The sequence below is a fragment of the Poecile atricapillus genome, chromosome 19 (genome assembly GCF_030490865.1).
Source record: "Poecile atricapillus isolate bPoeAtr1 chromosome 19, bPoeAtr1.hap1, whole genome shotgun sequence".
NCBI classification, from domain to species: Eukaryota; Metazoa; Chordata; class Aves; order Passeriformes; family Paridae; genus Poecile; species Poecile atricapillus.
In genome coordinates this window covers 10,477,416-10,504,012 of record NC_081267.1, presented here as the reverse complement: position 1 = coordinate 10,504,012, position 26,597 = coordinate 10,477,416, and the positions used below count along the sequence as shown (strand labels likewise).

General features: G+C 52.6%; 2 pseudogenes; one reads left to right on the top strand and one right to left on the bottom strand.

The window, feature by feature from the left end:
- The window catches only part of LOC131586381 (uncharacterized), a 655,697-nt pseudogene extending 637,435 nt beyond the window's left edge, over positions 1-18,262 (top strand).
- The window catches only part of LOC131586382 (zinc finger protein 208-like), a 761,426-nt pseudogene that overhangs the window by 226,718 nt on the left and 508,111 nt on the right, over positions 1-26,597 (bottom strand).

Sequence of the window (26,597 nt, the reverse complement as noted above, 5' to 3'; positions counted from 1 at the left end):
CCAGCTGCCTTCCCGGCACTGGGTGGGTCTTTCCTCCTCAGAGCACCCTGGGATGGGTTTGGAGCCCCTCCTCCTGCGGGATCTCTGAAGCTTCTCCTCCCCATTGGATTCCTGCACTGTGGAGCTGCTCAAAATGGCCTCTTCCACAAGGTTCTGCTGTGGGCATTTGTCCTCCCTGGTCTCCATCCTCAGCTCCTTGTCTGGGGGAGGAAGGACAAGGAGAGGATGGGATTTGCCTCCGTGCCAGAGGGAAGGGGAAGGAGATCCCCCCAGTGCGTCCCCGGCAGGACGGCGTCGGCAGCGGGGTTGTCCTGCAGCCGGGGGCCAGGCTGGGCTGGAAGATGGAGCAGGAGAGAGGGGGAAAGGGACACTGACTTCCTCCTCACCTGCCTGGGCATCCTGGAGCATCTTCCTCTTCCTCACAGCTGCCTCCTCCATCCAGCCAAAAGTCTGGGAATGGGAAATCCTGGTTTGGGGAGAAATACAATTCATGAGCACATTGGATTAGGGGGTTCCTCCTGCCCAAGTCCATCTCTAAAAATCACAAGCTATCCATAAAAACCTCCAAAACACCAAGATTTAGCCCTGAAAATGCCTCCCAGGAGTTCCCTACCTCTGGTCTCTCCTTTTTGGTGTTCGGGGGTTCCCCCTGTCCCAGTTGCTGGGGGTCACACTTGTACTGGGGGTCCCCCATGTACTCAATCCTTGCCCTCCTCAGGCGGCTGGAAGTGCCAGGAATCCAAAAAGTTGCACCCATTTCCATCTCCCCACTTAGGAATGCTGGGACCCCCCAGTGTCCCCCAAGGGGCATTTTCCGCTCAGCTTTGCAGTCCTTAAGTCGCAAATATCCCCTCCCAAAAAACCCAACCCAGGGACCCCCCAGGATATCTGGGCTGAGCTCTCCCTCCCCGGTCACCTGTGGCATGGGGGGTGATGATCCCAACGGCGGGGGACTGTAAATTCAGGGAGTTCTTGACCTCTTGGTTCCTTCTCCTTTCCCTGATTCTCCTTTGTCCCTCCTCTTCCTGTTGAAGTGCATTTAAAAAATTATGGTCTGTCCCAAGGGTAGACAACACCCTTGGTGTTGTATAAGGTTCGTCCCTACCTAACCTCCCTTTTCTTTTCCCTATCCCATTGGCTGTAACCCCCCTGTATCCCCTGGCCACCCCCTCCCCCAAGTTTAAGAGAGCACCCAAGGAATCTCAGCCTCTTTCTTGCCCCGGGCGATCCACATACAATAAACCCAGGACCACGTCTCGTAAGTCTGAGCCTTCTTTGTCTAAAATACCTTAGGTCCATGTTGGATATATTTTGAGACCCCTTCCTGCCCGTGTTCTGAGAAGGGCGGACACATCCCCATGGGGGACAAGAATGAAAGGGTTTGTGGAGTATTTACAACATCTTCCTCCCTCTCCTCCCCTTCCATCCCTCCTCCTTCTCCTCCCTAACACCAGCGCCTTCTCCTGCTTCCATCCCTTCACTCTCTCCTTCTTCATCCCTCCTCTTCCATCCCTCCTCCTCCTCCCCCAGGAGCAGTGACACCCTCGGTGCCCCGTTCCCGAACCCCTCACAGCCCACGGCAGGAGCGGGGATGGAGCCGGGACAGGTCAGGATGGGCAGCGCGGGGCTCTCTGCTGCTCCCACCCGCTGGGGACGGGGGGAACCCGGCCCGGGGAAAAGGAGAGGGAAACTGGGAAAATTGGGGGCTGCAGATCCAACCTGGGGCTGGCTGGGGACCCTGGCTGGGGACTGCCAGCCCTTGGGGCTCCTCTGGGGAGATGCAGGAGGGGGGAACACAGAGAGGGCTGGGGGATCCCAGGAGTGGCAGCACTGGCAGGGACTGGTTTGTACTGGGGTAACTGGAACCTTACTGGGGTAACTGGGAATGATTGGGAATGAGCACAAGCATGCTGAGGGCAGCTGGGATATACTGGGAGTGACAGTGACCATACTGGGAACAGTTGGAACCACGCTGGGGGAAACTGGGAGTGATTTGGACCATGCTGAGATGGACTGGGACTATTCCAGGGACAACTGGGATCATACTGGTAGGAACTGGGAAGAATTACAACTATTCTGGGATCATGCTCAACTGGGACCATACTGGGATCACAGTGGGAGCAGCTGGGTCCCTGCTGGCTGAGACTGGGATCCCACTGAGGATGACTGGAATCATACTGGGATTGACTGGGAGTGGCTGGGAACAACTGGAATCATGCTGAAAGCAACTGGGAGGAGCTGGGAATGACTGGGAGCGTGCTGGGGCTGACTGGGATATACTGGGAGAGACAGGGAGTCCCAGGGATCACACTGGAGGCTACTGGGGTCATACTGGCACTGACAGGGAGCAACTGGGGCCCCCTGGCCTCATACTGGGAGTGACTGGGATTAGATTGTAAGTGACTGGGATCAGACTGGGAGTGTGAAGGAAACTGGAAAATTGGGGAAAAAATGAAAAAAAAAAAACCCAGGATAAATTAAAGGAAAACGGAAGGGAAAAGTCAGAGAAAAAACAGAAAAATATCAGGGTGAAATAAAAAAAAATTGGGGAAAAACCAGGAAAAAATTGGGAAAAATTTGGGAAAAACAGGGGAAAATTTGAAAAAAAATGGGGAAAACCAGGAAAAATTTGGGGAAAAAAAAAGAAAACTCAAGGAAAAAATGGGAAAATTTGGGGGAAAAAGTCAGGAAAAGAAAGTGGAAAAAATCTGGGAAAAATCGGGAAAAATCAGAAAAAATGGGGAATAAATCAGGAAAAAATAGGAAAAGAAGGAAAAATCATGAAAAAACAGGGAAAATTGGAAAGAATATTGGGGAAATCAGAAAAAAAAGCTGGGAAAAAACTTGGAAAAATTGGGGAAAATCCAGAAAAGAAAGAGGAATAAAATCTGGAAAGAAATAGGAAAAATCCCAGGAAAAATCAGGTAAAAACTAGGGAAATTTGAGAAGAAATTGGGAAAAAGCTAGAAAAAATTTGGGAAAGGAAGAGAGAAGAATCAGGAAAAAATGGGAAATACATGAAAAAAATTGTGAAAAATTGTGAGAAATCAGGGAAAATATCAGGAAAAGAAAGCCGAAAAGACCCTGGGAAAAATCAGGAGAAATCAGGAAAAAACTGGGAAAAATATTGGAAAAATGAAGGAAAAACCAGAAATATTTGATAAAAAATTGCAAAAAAATCAGGAAAATAATTTGGAAAAAATAAAAAAAAAAAAAGTGGAAAAAAAGGAAAATCATGGGAAAATCAGGGAAACAAACCAGAAAAGGATAAAAAATCTGGAAAAATCAGAAAAAAAAATGAAAAAAATCAGGAAAGAATTGAGGAAAACCAGAAAAATTAGGGAAAGGATAAGGGAAAAATCAGAAAAAAAAAAGTGAAAAAAAGGAAAAACCACAAAAATCAAGCAAAAGTTTGAGAAAAAAAAATGGGAAAAAACAGGGAAAAATCAGGAAAAGAAAGAGGAAGAAGACTGGGAAAAAACTAGGAAATATCAAGGAAATAAATGGGAAAAATCAGGAAAAATTAGGAAAAAAGGGGAAATATTTGGACAAATCCGAGGGAAAAATCAGGAAAAAAAAATTGAAAAGTATGTGAAAAAAATTATGAAAAATGAGGAAAAAAATAAGAAAAAGGGAATAAAACCTGGAAAAAATCAGGGAAAAAAAATCAGAAAAAAAAAAAAAAAAAGAAAAAAAATTGGGGGAAAATCAGGAAAAAAAATGGGAAAAGCAGGGGAAAAATTGCTAAAAAATGGGAAAAACCAGAAAAATTATGGAAAAATTTGAGAAAAAGTTGGGGAAAAGACAAGAAATTTTGGGAAAAGAAGAGGGAAAAATCAGGAAAAACAAAAAAATCAGGAAAAAAATGGGGAAAAAACTGGGAAAAATTCAGGGAAAATGAGGGAAAAATCAGAAAAATAAAAAAAAAAAAAAAAGAGAGAGAAAAAATTGGGGAAAATAATGGGGAAAATCAGGAAAAAAACAGGAAGAAATCCCCCTATCCCATTTTTCCATGGAATTTTGGGAATTGCCTACCTGCAAGGTCGTAGAAGAATTTCCAGACCTGGGATACAGGGAGTGGGGAAAGGTGGAATTGCAGATGAACTGGTCAAGATTTTTGGGAAGGTAGATGGCCTGGTCCTATTCCAGCTTCCAGAATGTTCGGCTGAATCCCACTCCTCCTTCTGGCTGGAAATCATGGGAAAATCATGGAAAAATCACAGGAAAGCTGTGATTCAAATTCATGGAGTTTTGCCCCCAAAGCACCCTGTTTTCCCGCCAAAATTTCTATTTTTCCCCCCCAAAATATTAACTTTTTGGAATAATTAAATGGGGAAGATTAGGAGGAAATAGGGAAAAAATAGGATGGAAATGGAGCAAAAATGGGGGAAATTGGAGCCAAAATGGGAAAATAATAGGGAAAAAATGGGATAAAAATAGGGAAAAATGGGATGGAAATGGAGGAAAAATTGGGAAAAATGGGAGAAAGGAATGGAAGAAGATGGGAATAAAATGATGGGAAAAAGAGATAAAACCAGGATAAAAAAGGGGGGAAAAAATGAGGGAGACTGGGAGAAAAATGAAGGGAAAATGGGAATAAAAATGGTAAAAATGAAGTGAAAGTGGGAGAAAAATGGAAGAAAATGGGGAAAACAGGAGAGAACATGGGGAACAAACTGGGGAAAAATGGAGCAAAAAGAGGGTAAAATGGGGAAATGGGGAAAAAATAGATTTAAAAAATGGGAAAAAAATTGGGAAAAATTAGGACAACATGGAGAAAAAAATTGAGTAAAAATGCAGGAAAAAAATAGGAAAAAATCAGAAAAATTAAGAAAAAATTGAGGAAATATGAGATTAAAAAGGGGGAAATGGAGGAAAAAAATGGGGAAAGTTTTGGGGAAAAAATAAAAAATAGGATAAAAATGGGGGAAAATTATATGAAAATGGGATAAAAATGAGAAAATACAGCAAACATGGGAAAAAATGGGATAAAAATGGGGAAAACTGGGATAAAAATGTGGAAAAATTGGATAAAATGGAGACAAATTGTACTCTAATAGGGAATGACTGGGAGTGATTTGGCTTATCGTGGGGCACAGAGGAAACTGGAGCCACACGGGGGGAGCAACTGGGCTCATGCTGGGAGCAGCCACTGCCGGCACCGGGAGCCCCGAACCCCTTTCCCGGCCATGCCGGACCCGCATCCCCCCGGCCCCTTTGCCGGGGCTCTGCCGCCACCGGGACCCCCCAAAAACACCTCCCGGGGACCCCCGGGGTCCCCCCGAGGGGCATCTGCGGCTCGGCTCTGGAGCCCTGCCATCCCCAAACATCCCCCCCAAAAACCCCAAACCCAGGGACCCCCGGGGTATTTGGGGCGAGCTCCCCCTCCCCGGGCACCTGCGGGATGGGGGGCGATGGTCCCGAAGGAGCTGCAGATCCAGAGAGCGGGGAGCGCACGTGGAGCCTCCTCTGCCTGCTCCAGCTCTTCCTCCTCCTGCTCCTCCTCTTCCTCCTCCTCTGTCCCTCCTCTTCCTCCTCCTCTGTCCCTCCTCTGTCCCTGTGCGTGGTTCGGAGCCCTCGGGTGAGCGGGGCCGGGCCGGGACACGATGGGAAAGGGCTGGGTCCCCCCCAAACCGAGCTGGGGGCAGCAGAAGTTTGGGTGGAACAAAGGGAACGGGGCGGGACAGGGGAACAGGGGGAGGTGGGAGCACTGAGGGTCCCCCAGTTCACCCCAGGACCCCCAAGCCCCGTCCCAGCCCCCCCAGTTCCCCCTGCAGCCCCGGCTGAGGGGGGCTCAGCCCAGGAGCCGCTGTCGTTCGGGGCTCCCCCGAGTGCAGGAACGGGAGAGTTCCCGGCTCGGGGAGGCCCCAGCAGAGGAGGGGATCTTGTCCCTCTTCCAGGGCCTTTCAGGGTCTTCAGGCCACTCTGAAGGAGTTTTTTTCAGGTTTTTTGGGGGGATACCACGACTACAGGGGTGTTTTTTCCTCCCCATTTTAGGCTGTTTGTGCGGCTGCAGCCCCACAAACCCCTTTTGAGGGGGGATCATGACAGCTTTAAGTGACATTTTTAGGGGTGCCCCCACCCCAAGCCCCTGTAGGAGATGTTTTGTCCCCCAGGGTGGATTTTGGGGGTTCTCTCTTCCATGGCCGCTTTAAGAGCCCCCGGTATTGTCAGGTCGCACTGTAACTCCTCTTAAAAGGGCAACACCACTCCCGTTGGTTCCGGCAGTGGAGCCCCGGGAGGGGTTGCGGGTACCTGGGTGATGCCAATGAAGGTGATGGGGTCCCCATGCTGGGTATAAACCTTTGTGAGGGGTTCCTGGGGGTTTTCTGAAGTTCTGGGAGTTTTTGGGGCCATGGTGGTTTTTGGGGGGGTCCCAAGGGGGTTTACAGGAATCCCGATGAGGGAATTTGGGAAATCCCAGGGATGAAATTGGGGATCTCAAGGTTGTTTTGGGGTAGCTGCTTGTGATGGAGATAGGGACCCCATGCCAGGTATGAACCTTCTCAATGTCTGTATGGGGTTTTGCGGTCTTGGGGAGATTTTGGAGCATCCAGGGCTGTGTTTGGGATCCCGGGGAGGTTGGGGTGTCCCGGGGGGTTTGGGGGTTCTCGGCAGGTTTGGGGGTACCTGGGCAATGCGGGTGGCAGTGCTGGGGACCCTGTGCTGGGTTTGAACCTTCTCACTGTGCACGGGCAGCGTCAGCGTGTTCAGGGAGATCCTGGGGGGCCCGGGGGGTCACCGCAAATCCCAGGGACCCCAAATGCTGAGGGACCCCCCGAACTGCCCTCACCGCTGGATCTGCTGCAGGCAGGGGGGCACCAGCACTCGGCCCCCACCCTCCACCATCACAGGGAGGCTGTGGAAGGAATCAGGGGGTGCACAGACAGGTCGGGTGGGACCCCCAAAGTCCTGGGGGAAAGGACATGGGAGGACTTTCAAGAATTCCCGTTGTGGTGGGATGAGAGGGAACCAGGAAGAGTTTGGGGGGGCTGGGTGGGTCATGAATGGACCCCCAAGAGTCTTGTAAGGGGTGGGGCGGGCAAAGAACAGGGCGACCCCCAGGATGGGTTTGGGGGAGAACCGGACTGGAACTCCCATGGCTGCGGGATGGGGAGATCTGCCCATGGAATTCCATGGGAATGGCATGGCAGTGAGATCCATCTACAGAATTCCCATGGGAATGGACAGCAGTAGAATTCATCCTTGGAGGTCTCACGGGAATGGGATGTCTGAGATCCATCCATGGAATTTCCATGGATTTCTCACCCATGGATTTGCCCTCCCAAATCCTACATTCCCATTCCCATATTCCCTGAGAATTCTGCCCTCCCCACCTTTACACTCCAGCGCCTCCCGCCCATATCTGACATATTTCCGGAGACATTCCCTGCAGCTGTGAGCCAGGGAATTTGTTAATCCCTCAGCCTGGATCTCAGGGATCCCCATGGCGGTGCCACAGTTGCCATCGCAGCCCCACAGATCCCCCAGCCCCGGCTCCCCCCACTCAGCCCCGCTCTGGCTGTGCCGCTGCTGCAGCATCTGCAGCTCCCCGCTGGCCCCGTGCCGGTGCCGCTCCTTGTGCCGGCCCTGGCTATCCCAATATCCCAGCTCTGGCTATCCCAAGATCCCAGCTCTGGCTATCCCAATATCCCAGCCCTGGCTATCCCAATATCCCAGCCCTGGCTATCCCAATATCCCAGCCCTGGCTATCTCAATATCCCACCCCTGGCTATCCCAATATCCCAGCCCTGGCTATCCCAATATCCCAGCCCTGGCTATTCCAAGATCGCAGCCCTGGCTATCCCAATATCCCAGCTCTGGTTATCCCAATATCCCAGCCCTGGCTATCCCAATATCCCAGCCCTGGCTATCCCAATATCCCAGCCCTGGCTATCCCAATATCCCAGCCCTGGCTATCCCAATATCCCGGCTCGGTTCCGGCCGCCATCCCCGGGGCTGCGGCTCCGCCCGGCCCCGCTCGCTGCGGCGGCGCTGGAAGGGGATCCCAGCCAGGGACCCCATGGACATGGACTGCGGGAAGCCCGGGCCGGGCTCCGACAGCGCCGCGTGCAGGGAACGCAGGGAGAGGAGAACTGGGGGGACATTTGGAGATTTGGGATCGGGGGGGTCACGGCTGAAGGAAAGGGGGAACGGGGAGAGCCGGGAAGGGCATTTGGAGATGCCAGGACTGACAAGAGGGGAGGCTGGGGCTGGCTAGATGTGGCATGGCTGGAGTTCAGGGAGTTCCTGTACCCAGGAAAGGGAGCTCCAAGGGTCCCCGGTGTCCCCATTGCCCGGACAGGGCAGGGAAATCCGGGATGGCTGGGAATAGGGGTCCCGGGTGTCCTCAGTGCTGAGGAAAGGAGGGGCTGGGTGCTGTGAGAGTCAGGAATAGGGGTCCAGTGGTTAAAAGGGTCAAGGAGAAGGGGGCTCTGGGGGCTGCGGGAGGCGGGATGGCCGGGAAAGGGGTGCAGGCGTTCCTGGTGCCGGATAAGGGGGTGCAGGGTGGGACCCACGGCCGGGAATGGGGGTTCGGTGGGATGGCGGCGCCCAGGAATGGGGGTTTAGGGGCCCCTCGGCGCTCCGGAACGGGCGATCAAAGAGTCCCGGTGCCGGGGGTCCCCCTCACCTCTCGCCGCCCCCCGGGAGCGCCCCCGGCCCCAGCGCTGGAGCCATCGCGCTGCTCCGCTGCGGCCCCGCCCACAGCCCCGGCCCCGCCCCCAGAGCCGCCTCCGGCCCCGCCATTGGCGCCGCTCTTTGCTGCCCGCCAGTGGCAGCCCGAGGCTGCAGTGACGTCACCGGTCGCCGGGCAGATCCCGGCGGCGCAGGGCGGCCAAGGCGGAAGCGAAAGTGCCCGAGGGAGCGCGGGGGGAGGGGACGGGGCAATTCCAGGGAATTCCCCGGGATCCCCTCCCGGGATCCCCCGGGACCCTCCTCGGCCGCGCACTGCGGGACCCCCGGGACAAACTGGGCTGAGCTCCCGGGCCCTGCGCTCAAACTCTGCCTGGAACCCGCCGGCTTCGGCCCAAAGCGGGGGAAGCCCCGGGATCCGCGGATCCCATTTTTCCTGCGGCTGCGGCTCCCCAGCCCCGGCGGAGCAGGAGCGGGCGCTGGGAGCCCGAGCCCCGATTCCCAATCTCCTTCTCCCTCTCTCTGCTGCTCTCTGCCTCTCCTTTGGGTGATCAGAAATCCCAGAGCGGCTGGAGAGCCCCGTGCCCAGCTCGGCTTTCCCTGGAAAGGGAGGCCTGGGGGTGCGGTGCCCCGGGATGGCCGGGAATGGGGCTCCGGGGGTCCCCGGGCTGACGGAACCGGGGGATCCAGGGGCTGGCAGGGGAGGATCCCCGGGAAAGGGGGTGCAGGGCGCTGTTGGTGCAGGAGAAGGGGGTGCAGGGGGTCCCGGAGCTGGGGAAGGAGATGCAGGGGGGTCCCAGGGCCCAGGAATGGGGATCCAAGGGGGTCCCAGGGGGGCTCCCCAAAGCCCCTCCCAGAGCACAGCAGGAGCTGGGTCAGGAGCTCTGGCAGAGACAAAAGGGGGTGAGCCCAGCAGGGGGGGGACATGGGGGAGTCACAGGTGCTCCTGAGGGGGGACACGATCCCCGGGGACCCCTCCTCACCTTCTCCCACGTACCCCAACAGAGCCTCTAAATGGATGAGCAGAGCTCGGTGACTGCAATATGAAACTTGTTCAGTGGCACAGGAGGATTTAGAATTGAGGACAGGGGAAGGGTTTAACCCAGCCTCCTGTTTGAACAGCCTGGAGAGGGGCTGGGAAGAAACCCATGCCTGCATTGAATTGAGAGAGATCCCGACCCGGGCTGGGAGAGATTTGAGACACACCCACCTTTGGACTTTGCTGTCCACAACACCCTGTCACATAAAGATAAAACCTTACAAAAGAAAGGACTTGGAAAATCATTGTTTAGGGCTTGTTACGTGGGCTTAATGTAGCTAGCAGCTGGCCTGATAAGTTCCCATGCAAAAACATCTTGAGAATGAAAAGTTTGTTAACATAACAAACTATTCTTGGGGAGAAAAACAAGTGCATCTGTAGTAACAAGGGATCTGTCCCATGGGAATCAGTAGAAAAAGTATGTAAACATTGTTAGAGAGAAAAGTTTGGATTGACGTGTACACTCACCATTACCAACCAGTGAACTGAGCTCCCAACCAACTGGAATTAAGCACGGTGCCTTCTGATAACCATGTAAATATAAGCTGTGTGCAAGAAAGCTTTGGCTGTGATGGAAGAAGAAACAGGTGTCATTGTCCATCTCTACTACGACACACCCAACCAGGACATCGGGTCCTGCTGAAGCAGAGGAAAGAAGCAGCTCTGGTGGCCAAGTGGCACGGCCCATTCCAAGTGTCCCTGAGCACAGAAACAGCCCCAGCACAGTTGAACACGGGGGGACCCCTCAGCCTCGGCTCAAGGGCTCTGAAGCCCCGGAGATTTGGATTTCCCGGCTGCAGCAGGAGGATGGGAGGCCGCCCCTGAGCCTGCACTGAAGGCAAGGCAGCAGCAGCCAGGGCTCCCCAGTGGGGGAAGCCCCTGGGCCTGCCCACAGATCCTCTGCTCAAATCTTCGGCCTGGGCACCCTCCTTTGGCATCTCCAGCCCCTGTGGGACAATCCTGGCTGGCACTGCTGGAGCTTCAGGGCTTTCTGTGCCTGCCCTCGCCACAGCTGCTGGGGAAGGCACCGGGAGAATTCCACTCTGGCTCTCAATTACACTCTGGGCTGGCTGGGATTAGAGTATTGGAAAATATACCAAGTGTAAAATTATTTTTTATCTGATTTCTCCAGTCAGGCTTCATTTGCATTTGCCTTGGGGAAAGGAATTTTAAAGGTTTTTTTATGGGATGTTCCACAACTCAGCAGAGATGAGCTTAACATCTCAATAGACTGGGAATAGCCCAAAAGATTCCCACAAAGACAACGACCATCAACAAAACATCAAGGCCCAGCAGCAAACATCAACCAACGTCTACCCCAGACACTGCCCTGGCACAGCTGGAGACACCTGGTCTGGAAAAGGCTGAGCAGGAAATGCAGGAGTGCAGACCTAATTCACATCAGAGACACAGAAATCCAAGTGCAACAGGAAACCAAACACTAAGGACTCCACAACTTGGAAACAATGAATATTAAACCCATGGATTTCTATGGGTTCAGACTGTATAAAGTTTAGGAAACATCTAGTAAAACTCACATGTCATGGAATGATTTTCTCTGCACATGCAGACTATGTGTGGTTGAAATGATTCTGTTCAGAATCAAGTAATGCTTTATTTCTCTAAAGACATTGTTGGAGAGTTTTTGCTTTTCACAGTTTCAGTGAAAGTATTACACCATGAGAAGAATTTTTCGTAATAATTCTACTTTTCTATTGTCAGTTCTCTTTGGGCCAGTGGTGTGAGAAACAGTTTTTAGTCAGAGGAGAAGAAAAAGAAAATACTTGATTGCTTTCTAATTTTTGTTTTTATGTTTGTGCGTGGCTCTTAGTGATGGCAAAATTATGGTATGGGTTTTTCCATGTTCACCTTTAAGCCGCATTTTGAAAACAAAATGGGGGGGTGAGGGATGGTCCATGTGAGTCATCCCATGGCTGCCCAGGAAGAGAAGATTCATTCCAGGCAGCCAGGAAAGGAGCTTTAGAATTGCAAATTAACACCCCTGAGCCAAAGCCTGGACAATGTACCAGGGTCTTCCTGCCTGGGGGAGGAATTGGGCTGAATTCCTCTGCCCCTCACCCCAAGCTCTGCCTGGGGGCACAGGGGGAATTTGCACAGCTAAAGGCAGAGCCCATAGTGAGGATATCTGACTCTGCAGCAGAAATTGGTTAAGCTAAAAAGGAAAACTGCAAATGGAGATTGTTGTGAAAATTTCACTATAAAAAATGGGGGGAAGTCATCCCAGTCCCCACCTCAATTTGTGCTCTCACTTTCTATGTTATCTAGGGTGAATTAGAGCAATGGAGTTTTTTTGGTACCCCAAATTAAGGGAAATCAGTTGGGAATCCAAGTATGTGCTGATTTAATTAGAGAAAAGCCAAAAATTGATGGAGCCCTGGCTGGAGGGAGCACCCAAAAATGGGGAAAAGGTGAACGGCCACCAGAACAAATCCTGCAACACCATGGACCAGCCCCGGGGAACCCTGACAAATTCATATCAGGAGCCAGAGAAACCATTTATCATTTCCATGGCATAATTAGATTACAGGATGTCCTCAAAATAATACCCAACCAGACAGCTCCAGTTCCTGACTTTCTTCCCAACCAATCCACTCAGATGAGAAACACAACATTTCACCATGGGATGGGATCAGACTGTCTTTTAGAAGAAAAAAGAGGCAGAGTTTGTGGAAAGTTAAATGACTCAAACTGCTGTTGGCAAACAGAACACAAAGGAAAAGTGGAGAAACAGATAACAAAGGATATAAGAAAGCAGCTCATATACTGGTCCAAACATGGAAATGGGCAACTTTTTTTGTGGTTCCCTGGCAGACCATGAGTTAAACGAATGTACTTTCTCCTCTTATGTTCTACAGCAACTCTCATCTTTTTACCATGCAGGACACCTTGCTGAGTGCAGCTCATTCAGCAGCTGAGCAAGGGGATGCAGGGGGCAGCCAGGCCTCCTGAGCCAGAAACAGCTACAAAAGGACAGCGAATGAGGGCACTGAGAGCAATCCCAAAATCAAAGAACACCCAGGAAGAAAAAACAGAGTCAATGAGTGAATCTGCTTGCAGATAGAGCCAGGAAGCAATGGGAGAAAGCATCAGTTTCAGAAAATGTTACTAATTGACAAGGACCGCTGCTCAGACAAAGTCCCGCTAAATTCCTGAACTTCCAGAAGAACAAAGACTTAACAGAGCCATCAATATCGGATGTTATATAAAAGTGGTGGGTACATATTAACCGGGACATGCAGGAGGCAGATGGGGAAGTCTGAACCTTCCAAGCACCTCCGCCAGTGGGGAAAGGGACAGGGACACGCGGCCGGGAAAAACAGGACAAAAACGAGGCCGCGTCCTCCAGCAACTGGAGAGAGCGCACGGCAAATGCCCCATGGCCTCTCCCTTTGGGCAGCAATAAAGTCACTTTCACACCGCTCCTCTGGCTCCTTTGGCCACACAAACCTCTGGCGCCGGGAATTTTCCCGCCCAGCCCCGGGCACAGCGCAGCCACCTCCGGGCTACCGACACGAACCGGGACGAGCCAGCGCTGCTCCGGCACCGGCTCCTGCCGAGGCCGCAGCGGGAAGGAGACCGCGGGCAGCCGCTCCCGCAGCGCCCTCACGCCAGGGCCAACACGGGCCGGCCACGGCACAAGCCACCCGCCACAGCCCCCTGCCGCCCCCTCCCGGGCCCGCAGCGAGCCCCGAGCCCCCGCAGAACCGAGCGCGGCTCCCACCTGCGATGGCCGGGGCCGCCTCCGAGCTCCGCCGCCGCCTCACCGGGCTCCGGCCGCTGCTGCCGCTGCCGGGCCCGCACAGACGCTCCGGCAATGGCGGCTCTCCTGCCCCACGGCCGCCCTGGGGGCGCCAGCGGGGCCGGGCTTGTCCCCGCTCTGCCCAATCAGCGCGCGCCAGAACCACGAGTGACGGCAGCAGCAGCCAATCGCAGCCAGCGGCGGGCTCTGCACACGGCACAGCCCCGCCCCGCGCCCTCAGGGCCCCCCGGGCTGTGTGAGGGGAAGGGCGGAGATGAGGAACAGCCCTGGAACGGGTCCGGCCTGAGCCGCCATTGAACTCTGGATACAAACAAAGTTCTCCGCAGCTCCCGGCCCGCCTTTCCCAGCCCTGGGTGTTCGGTGTCTCCGGCTCAGGGGGAAGCCCTGGAGCCTCACTTCTCCCACCTCTAATTAGGAGCATCAGGGCATCACTCGGATTTCCCCCTAAAAGGGAAAACTGCCCCAAACCCCTGTGGATGAGTGGGGGAGCAGAGAGATTTCTGTCAGAAAACTCCAAAAACTCAGAGCAGGATCATGAGAAGTAAAGGAAGATCCTTAAAACCTGCTCCCTCCACCCCTCCCTTCTCCCAGCTGTGCCTCCTCCCCCGGCAGTGCAGGGACACAGGGAATGGGGCCATGGTCACTCCATCCCCCGAGGCTTTTCCCCCTGCTCAGGGACAGGAGTCGTTCCCCTGCTGCACCCTGGGCTCTCTCCCACCGGAGACTTCTCCAGGAACTTCTCCAAGCTGAGTCCATCCCATGGGGAACAGCTCCCTCACAGTGCTGCAGCGTGGGTCACTCTGCCACGGGCTCAGTCCTTCTGAAAAGAACAGGCAAGGAGAGCAGCTCCTTTTTAATGCCTTTATTGAGGGCAGCTCTAGGTGGGGGAGCTCGACCACTGCTGCTCCCAATGGACAACCCAGAGGAGGAGATGTTCAGCTTTACCACAGGGCAGAGCTGGGGATTCTGTCTTCAGTAGAGTCTCTAGAAGGACTCTGTTTTACTGTAAATCTTGGGTAGTCGTGGAGAGCAAATGTTGTTTAGTTATGGTGACAAAGTCCAGAACATCAGTCAGTTGCCCAATGTTCTCCCTTGCTCCTCAGTGTAGTTTGGAGTCCAGTTTGTGCCATGGCTCGCTGATTCTAGGGGTCTTTGGATGTTAATCCCACTTCTCCTGGGTGCTACCCCCCATGGGAGTTGGGCTCATCTACACACTGGGTGCTGCCATCGGTGCCATTGGGGGGTGCCGGGAGCAGCAGAGGCAATAGACAAGGCCAGGTGGCATTAACAAGGCTGGTACAACAACATTGGTATTTACCAAACATGACACAACATGAGGTACATTAACAAAGACCCCTTACGGTGACAACATTCTACTGTTCAAACTGTAAAACATATTTGTGTACTGATCAGGAGGTCACGATTTACTCTTTACAATCCTGATGCTGAATGTCTCCTTAGCAGGTCTGGTCACAGAGAAGAATGAGCCCCTTGTGGGCTGCCCCTGTTTGGACAACCTGCTCCTCATCCCGAGCCTCAGCATGTCTGACATCGCCCACCTGGGACTGACATCCCAAAGCATTGAGAACATTTATAAACTTTTCTTTATCATTAAAATCTAATTAATTTATAAAAATAAAATTTTACTTTTTATAATAATATTATTCTGTATTCTTATAACCTTGTTTTTGCATTTATATAAAATAATTGATACATTTTCAGGAACAAAACATTATTGTTCTCTGGCTCTAAGTACCACAATTCCCTTCATTAATTAACTGACCACTATTTCTCCCTCTTTATGCTAATTACTCCTATTTTTAGCCCGTTATTCATAATTTTGAAATTATTCTCAGACAGGGTAAAAGGGGCCACTTTGGGGTCCATGGAGACTTTTCTGGGGAACATTTGGGGCAGTTTTGGATCTGGGGAGGGAATTTAGAGAGAACTTGGGGGTCTGGAGAACACTTGGGGGAGCCGGGTGAGCACTTGGAGGGGCACTTAGGGATTCTATGGGACAATTTGGGGTCCGGGGGAGCACTTGGGGGTCCAGGGGGGCGCTTGGAGGTCAGGGAGGGGAATCTGGGGGCCCTTCGGGGTCCGGGCGGGCACTTGGGGGGCTGTAACAGGGAATCTCTGGGCCGCGGGGGATGATGGGAGTTGTAGGCGCCGGTATAATACGGTTTAATGGGGCCGTGGAGCATCACGGGAGTTGAAGGCGCAGCTCCAATGGGTTCCGGTGAGGCGCGGGGCATGACGGGAGATGGAGTCCCGGCTGGAATAGCGCTCTATGGGCGCCGCGGAGCATGATGGGAGCTGTAGTCCCGGAAGTGGCTCGGAAGGCGCGTTCGGCGTTGCGGGGAAGCGCTTGGAAAACACTTTTGTGTCCGAGCTGTGGCTGCAGGTGCTCGGGGCGAATGTATACGGCTCGGGAGCACTTGGGGGGAGCCTGGGGAGCTGTAACCGGGCTCTTTAGTGTTATAAATTCACTCGAGAGAGTGTTAAAGTTTAATAAAGGGAAGTTTTATTAATTATAGCAAGCAAGCAATAAGCAAAAGACAGCGCTGGACAGCCGGGAAGCGATCTCGCTTTGTCGCGGCCGTGCTTCCGTTTTTCGTGTGTCTCCTTTTAATCAGTCCGGCTCTCCGGGCTCTCCTGTGACGTGTCCTTCCTCGGGTCTTTCTGCGCATGCGCCTTCATCGGTCTAGGGGTCCGATTGTTCGGTCTTTACCTTATCTTCCTTTAACTTTTCTTCACTGTTCTCTGTAAAGGCTTAGCTCAGTAATTTTTTGGAATGCAAGGAATCTTAGCAAGGACATGATAAACGTCAGTAGCTATACAAGCATCAGTTACTATGCATACGTAAATAACTATCGTAAGTAAGTAAGGGGTAAATAACAATCTTGATTTTACAGAACATAACATTACAGGGTATCATATCTGCATGTTTAGTCGAACAAAAGGGTCTCTGTTTATCACATTTAAGGCGCGGGGCACGGCAGGAGGTTTGGGCGTGGAACTGTGTTCCGAATGGCTCAAATAGCACGAGGGATTGAGCGGGAGATGGGGTTAGGGAAGAAGTGGAGGAGGGAGGAAGAGGGGGAGCAAGAGGAAGAGGAGGGACAAAGGAGGATCAGGGAAAGGAGAAGGAACCACGAGGTCCAGCACTCCCTCAATTCACAGCCGCCTACCTATGGGATCATCACACCCCATCCCACAGGTGACCGGGGAGGGGGACTTCAGCCAAGATATTTTAGGTGCTCCCTATTTTGGGCTGCTTGAGGGGACGTTTGGAGAATGAAGAAATCCAAACCTGAGCAGAAAATGCCCCTTGGGGGTAAATTGGGGGTCCTGGCATCCCTAAGTGGGGAGCTGGTAACCGGGGGAACTTTTTGGATTCTTGGCACTCCCAGCAGCCTGGGGAGGGCAGGGACCGAGTAGACAGAGGACCCCCAGTGCAAGAGTGACCCCCAGCAGCTGGGACAGAGAGGAACCCCTGAACACCAAAGTGGAGAGACCAGAGATGGGGAACTCCTGGGAGACATTTTCAGGGCTGAATCTTGGTGTTTGGGAGGTTTTTATGGACTCCAGATGCCCGGTGACTTCTGGAGATGGACTTGGGTAGAGGGACCTTCAAACTCAATGTGCTCATCCCCTGTTCGCCCCAAACCAGGATTTCCCATTCCCAAATCTTGTCTGGATGGAGAAGGAGGCTGTGAGGAAGAGGAAGATGCCCCAGGACACCCAGGCAGGTGAGGAGGAAGTCAGTGCCCCTTTCCCCCTCTCTCCTGCTCCATCTCCCAGCCCAGCCTGGCCCCTGGCTGCAGGACAACCCCGCTGCCGACGCCGTCCTGCCAGGGACGCACTGGGGGGATCTCCTTCCCCTTCCCTCTGGCACGGAGGCAAATCCCATCCTCTCCTTGTCCTTCCTCCCCCAGAAAAGGAGCTGAGGATGGAGACCAGGGAGGAAAGATCCCCACAGCAGAACCTCGTGGAAGAGGCCATTTTGAGCAGCTCCATGGCTGAGGAATGTAATGGGGAGGAAAATCTGCAAAGATCCCGCAGGAGGAGGGGCTCCAAACCCATCCCAGGGTGCTCTGAGGAGGAAAAACCCACCCTGTGCCGGGAAGGCGGCCGGAGATCCAGCCAGGGCTCTGAGCTGGTGGTCCATGAGCAGCTTCAGGATGGGGAGAAGCCCTACAAGTGCTTGGAGTGTGGGAAGAGCTTCAGCTTGAGCACCAAACTGATCTGCCACCAGATGATCCACACTGAGGAATGGGCCTATCAGTGTGGGGAATGCGGGAAGGGCTTCAGCTTCAACTCCCAGCTCATCATCCACCAGCGCATCCACACCGGGGAGAGGCCCTACGAGTGTCCTGAGTGTGGGAAGAGGTTTCACAGCAGCTCCACTCTCCTCAGGCACCAGCGGATTCACACGGATGAGAGGCCCTTCCGCTGCCCCGACTGTGGGGAGGGCTTCAAGCGAAACTCCAACCTCATCAGGCACCAGCGCATCCACACTGGGGAGAGGCCCTACGAGTGTCCCCAATGTGGGAAGAGCTTCAGCGAGAGCTGTCACTTGAGCAAACACCAACGGAGGCACCGGTAAGGGAAGCTCTGCAAATGCCCCAAAGTGCAGGATGAGCTTTCTCCACAGCTCCAGCCTCATCCCCCCTTGGAGGACCGACATTGGGAAGAGACCTGGTGATCCATGTTCCCTGTGATCCATGATGGGAAGACACCTGTCCCTTTTCTTGCCCGTGGCAATGACATGATTTGGGATCAAAGAATGTGAGAGTGTGATCATGGCCCATTATATTCAGTCGCACCTCAGGTAACTGCCAGGGGCAGGAAAAGGACTCCCTGTCTCTCACCAGAGGATAAGAATGTCCTTTCCTGGCAGGAGGAGATACGTGGCCAGGAAGAGCCGGTCGATGACATTTTAGTTTTCCCTGTAAATAGATTGTCTTATCTTTTCTGTTATCCAAATTGTTTCTGTACCTATTTGTTCCTTATCCCATTGCTGTTCTCAATAAATTGTTCTTATCCCAGCCTGGGATCTTTGCCTTTTCTGCTTTCCATGGGAGGTGGGAGAGAAGCGAGCAGCAGTGCGGTTTCAGTAGGAGCAGGAAATTGGGGAATCCCATTCCTGAAGCCCAGCCCATGGAAACCGAGCATCCCAGCTGGTGCCAGGCCTGGTTGCCATGGGCAGCAGCCTTGGGAGCGGGTCCCTGGCTGGGGGCTGCGGGAACCTCTTCCCTCTGGTGCCCAGGGCCAGGAGTGGAGGGAGCGGCTGGAGCTGAGACGGGCAGGTTTAGGCTGGATGTGAGGAAAAGGTTTTTCCTGTGAGGCTGCTGGGGCACTGAACAGGCTCCCCAGGGAAGGCTCCCAGCTCCAGGGCTGGCTGAGCTCCAGCAGTGTTTGGCCAGCGCTGCCAGGCCCAGGCTGGGATTGTTGGGGTGTCCTGTGCAGGGCCAGCAGTTGGACTGGAGGATCCCCATGGGTCCCTCCCAACTCAGCCAATTCTGTGGCGCTGTGATCCCATGAGCCTGGGGATGGGCCTGCAAATGGTTGCCATGGCAACGGGCTCTGGCTCCAGGCCTGAGCTGGTGTCCATGGCAACCACCCCTGGCATGGGGTCTCCATGGAGCTGCCAAGGGACTGACCATAGCAACAGGGGGCTGTGATGGTTGCCATGGAAACAGACCATAGCAACAGGGGCTGGTGATGGTTGCCATGGAAACAGATCATAACAATGGGGCAGATGTTGCCATGGGAACAGACCACAGCAGGGAGACAGCTCTGGCCAGGAGCAGCTCCTGAGCACAGCCCAGCAGGGCTGGGGCCCTGCCAGGGCAGCTCAGGGACACCAGCAGGCCCAGACAGAGCTCCCAGGGGCTCAGCACTGGCAGGGGCTGTGGGATGTCCCAGAGGGGGCTGTGTCACAGCAGCACCTCTGTGGCTGTGTCCTGGAGCCCCAGAGCAGCTGTGATGTCAGAAAGGGGCTGTGTGACAGCTCCGAGTGGGTTGTGTGAGGTCACAGATGGGGCTGTGACATCACAGAGTTTGTTGTGTGAGGTCACTGTGCAGCTATGGCATCATAGAGGGGACTGTGTGACATCATGGAGAAGGCTGTGACATCATGACATGGCTGTATGACATCATAGCGCCATGGATGACATTGGCGGGCAGCAAAGAGCGGCGCCAATGGTGGGGCCGGAGGCGGCTCTGGGGGCGGGGCCGGGGCTGTGGGCGGGGCCGCAGCGGAGCAGCGCGATGGCTCCAGCGCTGGGGCCGGGGGCGCTCCCGGGGGGCGGCGAGAGGTGAGGGGGACCCCCGGCACCGGGACTCTTTGATCGCCCATTCCGGAGCGCCGAGGGGCCCCTAAACCCCCATTCCTGGGCGCCGCCATCCCACCGAACCCCCATTCCCGGCCGTGGGTCCCACCCTGCACCCCCTTATCCGGCACCAGGAACGCCTGCACCCCTTTCCCGGCCATCCCGCCTCTCGCAGCCCCCAGATCCCCCTTCTCCTTGACCCATTTACCCCCCGGACCCCTATTCCTGCCTCTCCCTGCACCCAGCCCCTCCTGTCCTCAGCACTGAGGACACCCGGGACCCCTATTCCCAGCCATCCCGGATTTCCCTGCCCTGTCCGGGCAATGGGGACACCGGGGACCCTTGGAGCTCCCTTTCCTGGGTACAGGAACACCCTGAACTCCAGCCATGCCACATCTAGCCAGCCCCAGCCTCCCCTCTTGTCAGTCCTGGCATCCCCAAATGCCCTTCCCGGCTCTCCCCGTTCCCCTTTTCCTTCAGCTGTGACCCCCCCGATCCCAAATCTCCAAATGTCCCCCCAGTTCTCCTCTCCCTGCGTTCCCTGCACGCGGCGCTGTCGGAGCCCAGCCCGGGCTTCCCGCAGTCCATGTCCATGGGGTCCCTGGCTGGGATCCCCTTCCAGCGCCGCCGCAGCGAGCGGGGCCGAGCGGAGCCGCAGCCGCCGGGGATGGCAGCCGGAGCCGAGCCGGGATCTTGGGATAGCCAGGGCTGGGATATTGGGATAGCCAGGGCTGGGATATTGGGATAGCCAGTGCTGGGATATTGGGATAGCCAGAGCTGGGATATTGGGATAGCCAGAGCTGGGATATTGGGATAGCCAGAGCTGGGATATTGGGATAGCCAGGGCTGGGATATTGGGATAGCCAGGGCTGGGATCTTGGGATAGCCAGGGCTGGGATATTGGGATAGCCAGTGCTGGTATATTGGGATATCCAGGGCTGGGATCTTGGGATAGCCAGGGCTGGGATCTTGGGATAGCCAGGGCTGGGATATTGGGATAGCCAGGGCTGGGATATTGGGATAGCCAGAGCTGGGATATTGGGATAGCCAGGGCTGGGATATTGGGATAGCCAGGGCTGGGATATTGGGATAGCCAGAGCTGGGATATTGGGATAGCCAGGGCTGGGATATTGGGATAGCCAGAGCTGGGATATTGGGATAGCCAGGGCTGGGATATTGGGATAGCCAGGGCTGGGATATTGGGATAGCCAGAGCCGGCACAAGGAGCGGCACCAGCACGGGGCCAGCGGGGAGCTGCAGATGCTGCAGCAGTGGCACAGCCAGAGCGGGGCTGAGCGGGGGGAGCCGGGGCTGGGGGATCTGTGGGGCTGCGATGGCAACTGTGGCACCACCATGGGGATCCCTGAGATCCAGGCTGAGGGATTAACAAATTCCCTGGCTCACAGCTGCAGGGAATGTCTCCGGAAATATGTCAGATATGGGCGGAAGGTGCTGGAGTGTAAAGGTGGGGAGGGCAGAATTCCCATGGGAATATGGGAATGGGAATGTGGGATTTGGGAGGGCAAATCCATGGATGGGAAATCCATGGAAATTCCATGGATGGATCTCAGACATCCCATTCCCATGGGACGTCCAAGGATGGATCCCACTGCTGTCCCATTCCCATGGGAATTCTGTAGATGGATCTCACTGCCATGCCATTCCCATGGAATTCCATGGGCAGATCTCCCCATCCCGCAGCCATGGGAGCTCCAATCCGGTTCCCCCCCAATCGCATCCTGGGGGTTGCCCTGTTCCTTTCCCTCCCCACCCCCCCACAAGACTCCTGGGGGTCCCCCCATGACCCAATCCGGTTCCCCCCAAAATTCTTCCTGGGTCCCCCATCATCCCCCTATAACAGGAATTCCTGGGAGTCCCCCCGTGTCCCCTCCCCCAGGACTTTGGGCGTCCCACCCGACCTGTCCGTGCACCCCCAGATTTCTTCCACAGCCCCCCTGTGATGGTGGAGGGTGGGGGCCGAGTGCTGGTGCCCCCCTGCCTGCAGCAGATCCAGCGCTGAGGGCAGTTCAGGGGGTCCCTCAGCATTTGGGGTCCCTGGGATTTGGGGTAACCCCCCCGGGTCCCCCAGGATCTCCCTGAACACGCTGACGCTGCCCGTGCGCAGTGAGAAGGTTCAAACCTGGCACGGGGTCCCCAGCACTGCCACCCACATTGCCCAGGTACCCCCAAACCTGCCGAGAACCCCCAAACCCCCCAGGACACCCCAACCTCCCCGGGATCCCAAACACATCCCTGGATGCTCCGAAAACTCCCCAAAACTGCAAAACCCCATACAGACATTGAGAAGGTTCATACCTGGCATGGGGTCCCCATCTCCATCACCAGCAGGTTCCCCAAAACAACCCACCCCTAAAAATGTCACTTAAAGCCGTCATGATCCCCCCCTCAAAAGGGGTTTGTGGAGCTGCGGCCGCACAAACACCCTAAAATGGGGAGGAAAAAACACCCCTGTAGTGGTGGGATCCCCCCCAAAATACCTCAGAAAGATAAAAACTTCTCTTGAGAGGGGCCTGAAGACCCTGAAAGGCCCTGGAAGAGGGACAAGATCCCCTCCTCTGCTGGGGCCTCCCCGAGCCGGGAACTCTCCCGTTCCTGCACTCGGGGGAGCCCCGAACGACGGCGGCTCCTGGGCTGAGCCCCCCTCAGCCGGGGCTGCGGGGGGAACTGGGGGGGCTGGGACGGGGCTTGGGGGTCCTGGGGTGAACTGGGGGACCCTCAGTGCTCCCACCTCCCCCTGTTCCCCTGTCCCGCCCCGTTCCCATTGTTCCCCCAAACCTCCGCTGCCCCCAGCTCGGTTTGGGGGGGACCCAGCCCTTTCCCATCGTGTCCCGGCCCGGCCCCGCTCACCCGAGGGCTCCGAACCACGCACAGGGACAGAGGAGGGACAGAGGAGGAGGAAGAGGAGGGACAGAGGAGGAGGAAGAGGAGGAGCAGGAGGAGGAAGAGCTGGAGCAGGCAGAGGAGGCTCCACGTGCGCTCCCCGCTCTCTGGATCTGCAGCTCCTTCGGGACCATCGCCCCCCATCCCGCAGGTGCCCGGGGAGGGGGAGCTCGCCCCAAATACCCCGGGGGTCCCTGGGTTTGGGGTTTTTGGGGGGGATGTTTGGGGATGGCAGGGCTCCAGAGCCGAGCCGCAGATGCCCCTCGGGGGGACCCCGGGGGTCCCCGGGAGGTGTTTTTGGGGGGTCCCGGTGGCGGCAGAGCCCCGGCAAAGGGGCCGGGGGGATGCGGGTCCCCCCGCGGTGGGGGTTGGGCTTCCCGGGCCGGGCCCCCCGAGCTCTGCCGGTGCCAGGTGGGGACCGGGTGGGAGCGGGGGGACCGCGGTTTTGGGGAGCCCCGGGAGAGGCACAGCTTCCCTGAGCGGGACCCCAGAGAGGGGGGGACCCCTGGGATTGCCGGGACCCCGGCGGGGGGTGCTGGGGCTGGAGGGGCGGCACGGCTGGGAAAGGGGTTCGGGGCTCCCGGTGCCGGCAGTGGCTGCTCCCAGCATGAGCTTAGTTTCTCCCCCCGTGTGGTTTCAGTTTCCTCGGCAGCAGGATGAGCCCAGTCTCTCCCAATCATTCCCTATTAGGGTCCAGCTTGTCTCCATTTTTCCCAAATGTTATCCCCATTTTCCCACAATTTTATCCCATTTATCTCAAATTTTCCCCGTTTTTATCCCGTTTTTATCCCATTTTTTCCATTTTTCCTCATTTTATCCCGTTTTCATATATTTTTTCCCCATTATTATTCTATTTTTTTTATTTTTCCCTAATTTTCACCCATTTTTCTCTTTTTTTCCTCTATTTACTCCCTTTTAAACTCATTTTCCTTAATTTTTTTCCTAATTTTTCTGATTTTTTTCCTATTTTTTCTTGCATTTTTACTCAATTTTTTCTCCATGTTGTCCTAATTTTTCCCAATTTTTTTTCCCATTTTTAATCTATTTTTTCCCCATTTCCCCATTTTACCCTCTTTTTGTTCTATTTTTCCCCGGTTTGTTCCCCATGTTCTCTCCTGTTTTCCCCATTTTCTTCCATTTTTCTCCCACTTTCACTTCATTTTTACCATTTTTATTCCCATTTTCCCTTCATTTTTCTCCCAGTCTCCCTCATTTTTTCCCCCCTTTTTTATCCTGGTTTTATCTCTTTTTCCCATCATTTTATTCCCATCTTCTTCCATTCCTTTCTCCCATTTTTCCCAATTTTTCCTCCATTTCCATCCCATTTTTCCCTATTTTTATCCCATTTTTTCTCTATTTTTTCCCATTTTGGCTCCAATTTCCCCCATTTTTACTCCATTTCCATCCTATTTTTCCCTATTTCCCCCTAATCTTCCCCATTTAATTATTCCAAAAAATTAATATTTTGGGGGGGAAAAATCGAAATTTTGGTGGGAAAAAAGGGTGCTTTGGGGGCAAAACTCCATGAATTTGAATCACAGCTTTCCCATTATTTTTCCATGATTTTTCCATGATTTCTAGCCAGAAGGAGGAGTGGGATTCAGCCGAACATTCTGGAAGCTGGAATAGGACCAGGCCATCTACCTTCCCAAAAATCTTGACCAGTTCGTCCGCAATTCCACCTTTCCCCACTCCCTGTATCCCAGGCCTGGAAATTCTTCTACAACCTCCCAGGTAGGCAATTCCCAAAATTTCACGGAAAAATGGGATGGGGGAATTTCATCCTGGTTTTTTCCTGATTTTTTTCTCTTTTTCTTTTTTTTTTTCTTAATTTTCCTGATTTTTCCCTCATTTTTTCCCTGATTTTTTCCCTGTTTTTCCCCATTTTTTTCCTGATTTTTTTTCCTGATTTTTCCCTCTTCTTTTCCCAAAATTTCTTGTCTTTTCCCCAACTTTTTCTCAAATTTTTCCATAATTTTTCTGGTTTTTCCCATTTTTTCCTGATTTTTTCCCATTTTTTTTCCTGATTTTCCCCCAGTTTTTTTCAGGTTTTTTTCTGATTTTTTTTCCCTGATTTCTTCCAGGTTTTATTCCCTTTTTCTTATTTTTTTCTTCATTTTTCACATTTTTGTTCACATATTTTTCAAATTTTTTTTCCTGATTTTTCCCTCTGATTTGTCTAAATACTTCCCTTTTTTTTCTATTTTTTCCTGATTTTTTTCCTGTTTGTTTCCTTGATATTTCCTAGTTTTTTCCCAATTTTTTTCCCAATTTTCCAAAGTTTTTTTCCCACTTTCTTTTCCTCATTTTTTTTTCTTTTTTTCCTTGATTTTTCCCATTTTTTTCCTAGTCTTCTTCCTCTTTCTTTTCCTGATTTTTCCCTGTTTTTTCCCAATTTTTTTCCTAAATTTTTTTCTTGCTTTTCCCCCACTTTTTCCTGATTTTTCCCTCTTCTTTTCGCAATTTCTTCCTGGTTATTCCCCATTTTTTTTTCACAATTTGTCCCTGATTTTTCCCTGTATTTCCTAATTTTTTTACTGATTTTTCCTGATTTTTCCAGGTTTCTTCCCTCTCTTTTCTCGATTTTACCCAATTTTTTCTCAATATTTTTCCAGATTTTCCCCATTATTTCCTGATTTTTATTGATTTTTTTAATAATTTTTTAATGATTTTTTTCATTATTTTTTTATTTTTCTGATTTTTTTTTTTTTAATTTTTTCCCATTATTTTCTTAAACTTTTCCTTGATTTTTGTGCTTTTTCCTGTTTTAATCCCATTTTTTTTCCTGATTTTTCCCTTTTCCTTTCCCTAATCTTTCTGGTTTTCCCCAATTCTTTCCTGATTTTTTTCATTATTTTTTTCTGACTTTTCCAGATTTTTTTATCATTTTCCTGTTTGTTTCCCTGATTTTCTTTTTTTTCCACATTTTTTCTCTGATTTTTTCCAAATTATTTTCCTTATTTTTTTGCAATTTTTTCTCAAATATTTCTGTTTTTTCCTTCATTTTTCCAATATTTTTCCAATATTTTTTCCTGATTTTTCCCAGGGTCTTTTTGGCTTTTTTTTCCTGATATTTTCCCTGATTTCTCACAATTTTTTTCATGTATTTCCCATTTTTTCCTGATTCTTCTCTCTTCCTATCCCAAATTTTTTCTAGCTTTTTCCCAATTTCTTCTCAAATTTCCCTAGTTTTTACCTGATTTTTCCTGGTTTTTTTCCTATTACTTTTCAGATTTTATTCCTCTTTCTTTTCTGGATTTTCCCGAATTTTTCCAAGTTCTTTCCCAGTTTTTTTCCTGATTTGCCCAATATTCTTTCCAATTTTTCCTGGTTTTTCATGATTTTTCCCCATTTTTTCTGATTTTCCCCAATTTTTTTCAAATTTTCCCATTTTTCCCAAATTTTTCCCAATTTTTTCCTGATTTTTCCCAAATTTTTTTGGATTTCACCCTGATATTTTTGTAGTTTTTCCCTGAATTTTCCCTTCCATTTTCCTTGAATTTATCCTGGGGTTTTTTTCCATTTTTTCCCCAATTTTCCAGTTTCCTTCACACTCCCAGTCTCATCCCAGTCACAATCTAATCCCAGTAACTCCCAGTCTGATCCTAGTCGCTTACAGTCTAATTCCAGTCACTCCCAGTATGAGGCCAGTGGCCCCAGTTGCTCCCTGTCAGTTCCAGTATGACCCCAGTAACCTCCAGTGTGATCCCTGGGACTCCCTGTCTCTCCCAGTATATCCCAGTCAGCCCCAGCACGCTCCCAGTCATTCCCAGCTCCTCCCAGTTGCTTTCAGCATGATTCCAGTTGCTCACAGCCACTCCCAGTCAATCCCAGTATGATTCCAGTCACCCTCAGTGGGATCCCAGTCTCAGCCAGCATGGACCCAGCTGCTCCCAGTATGATC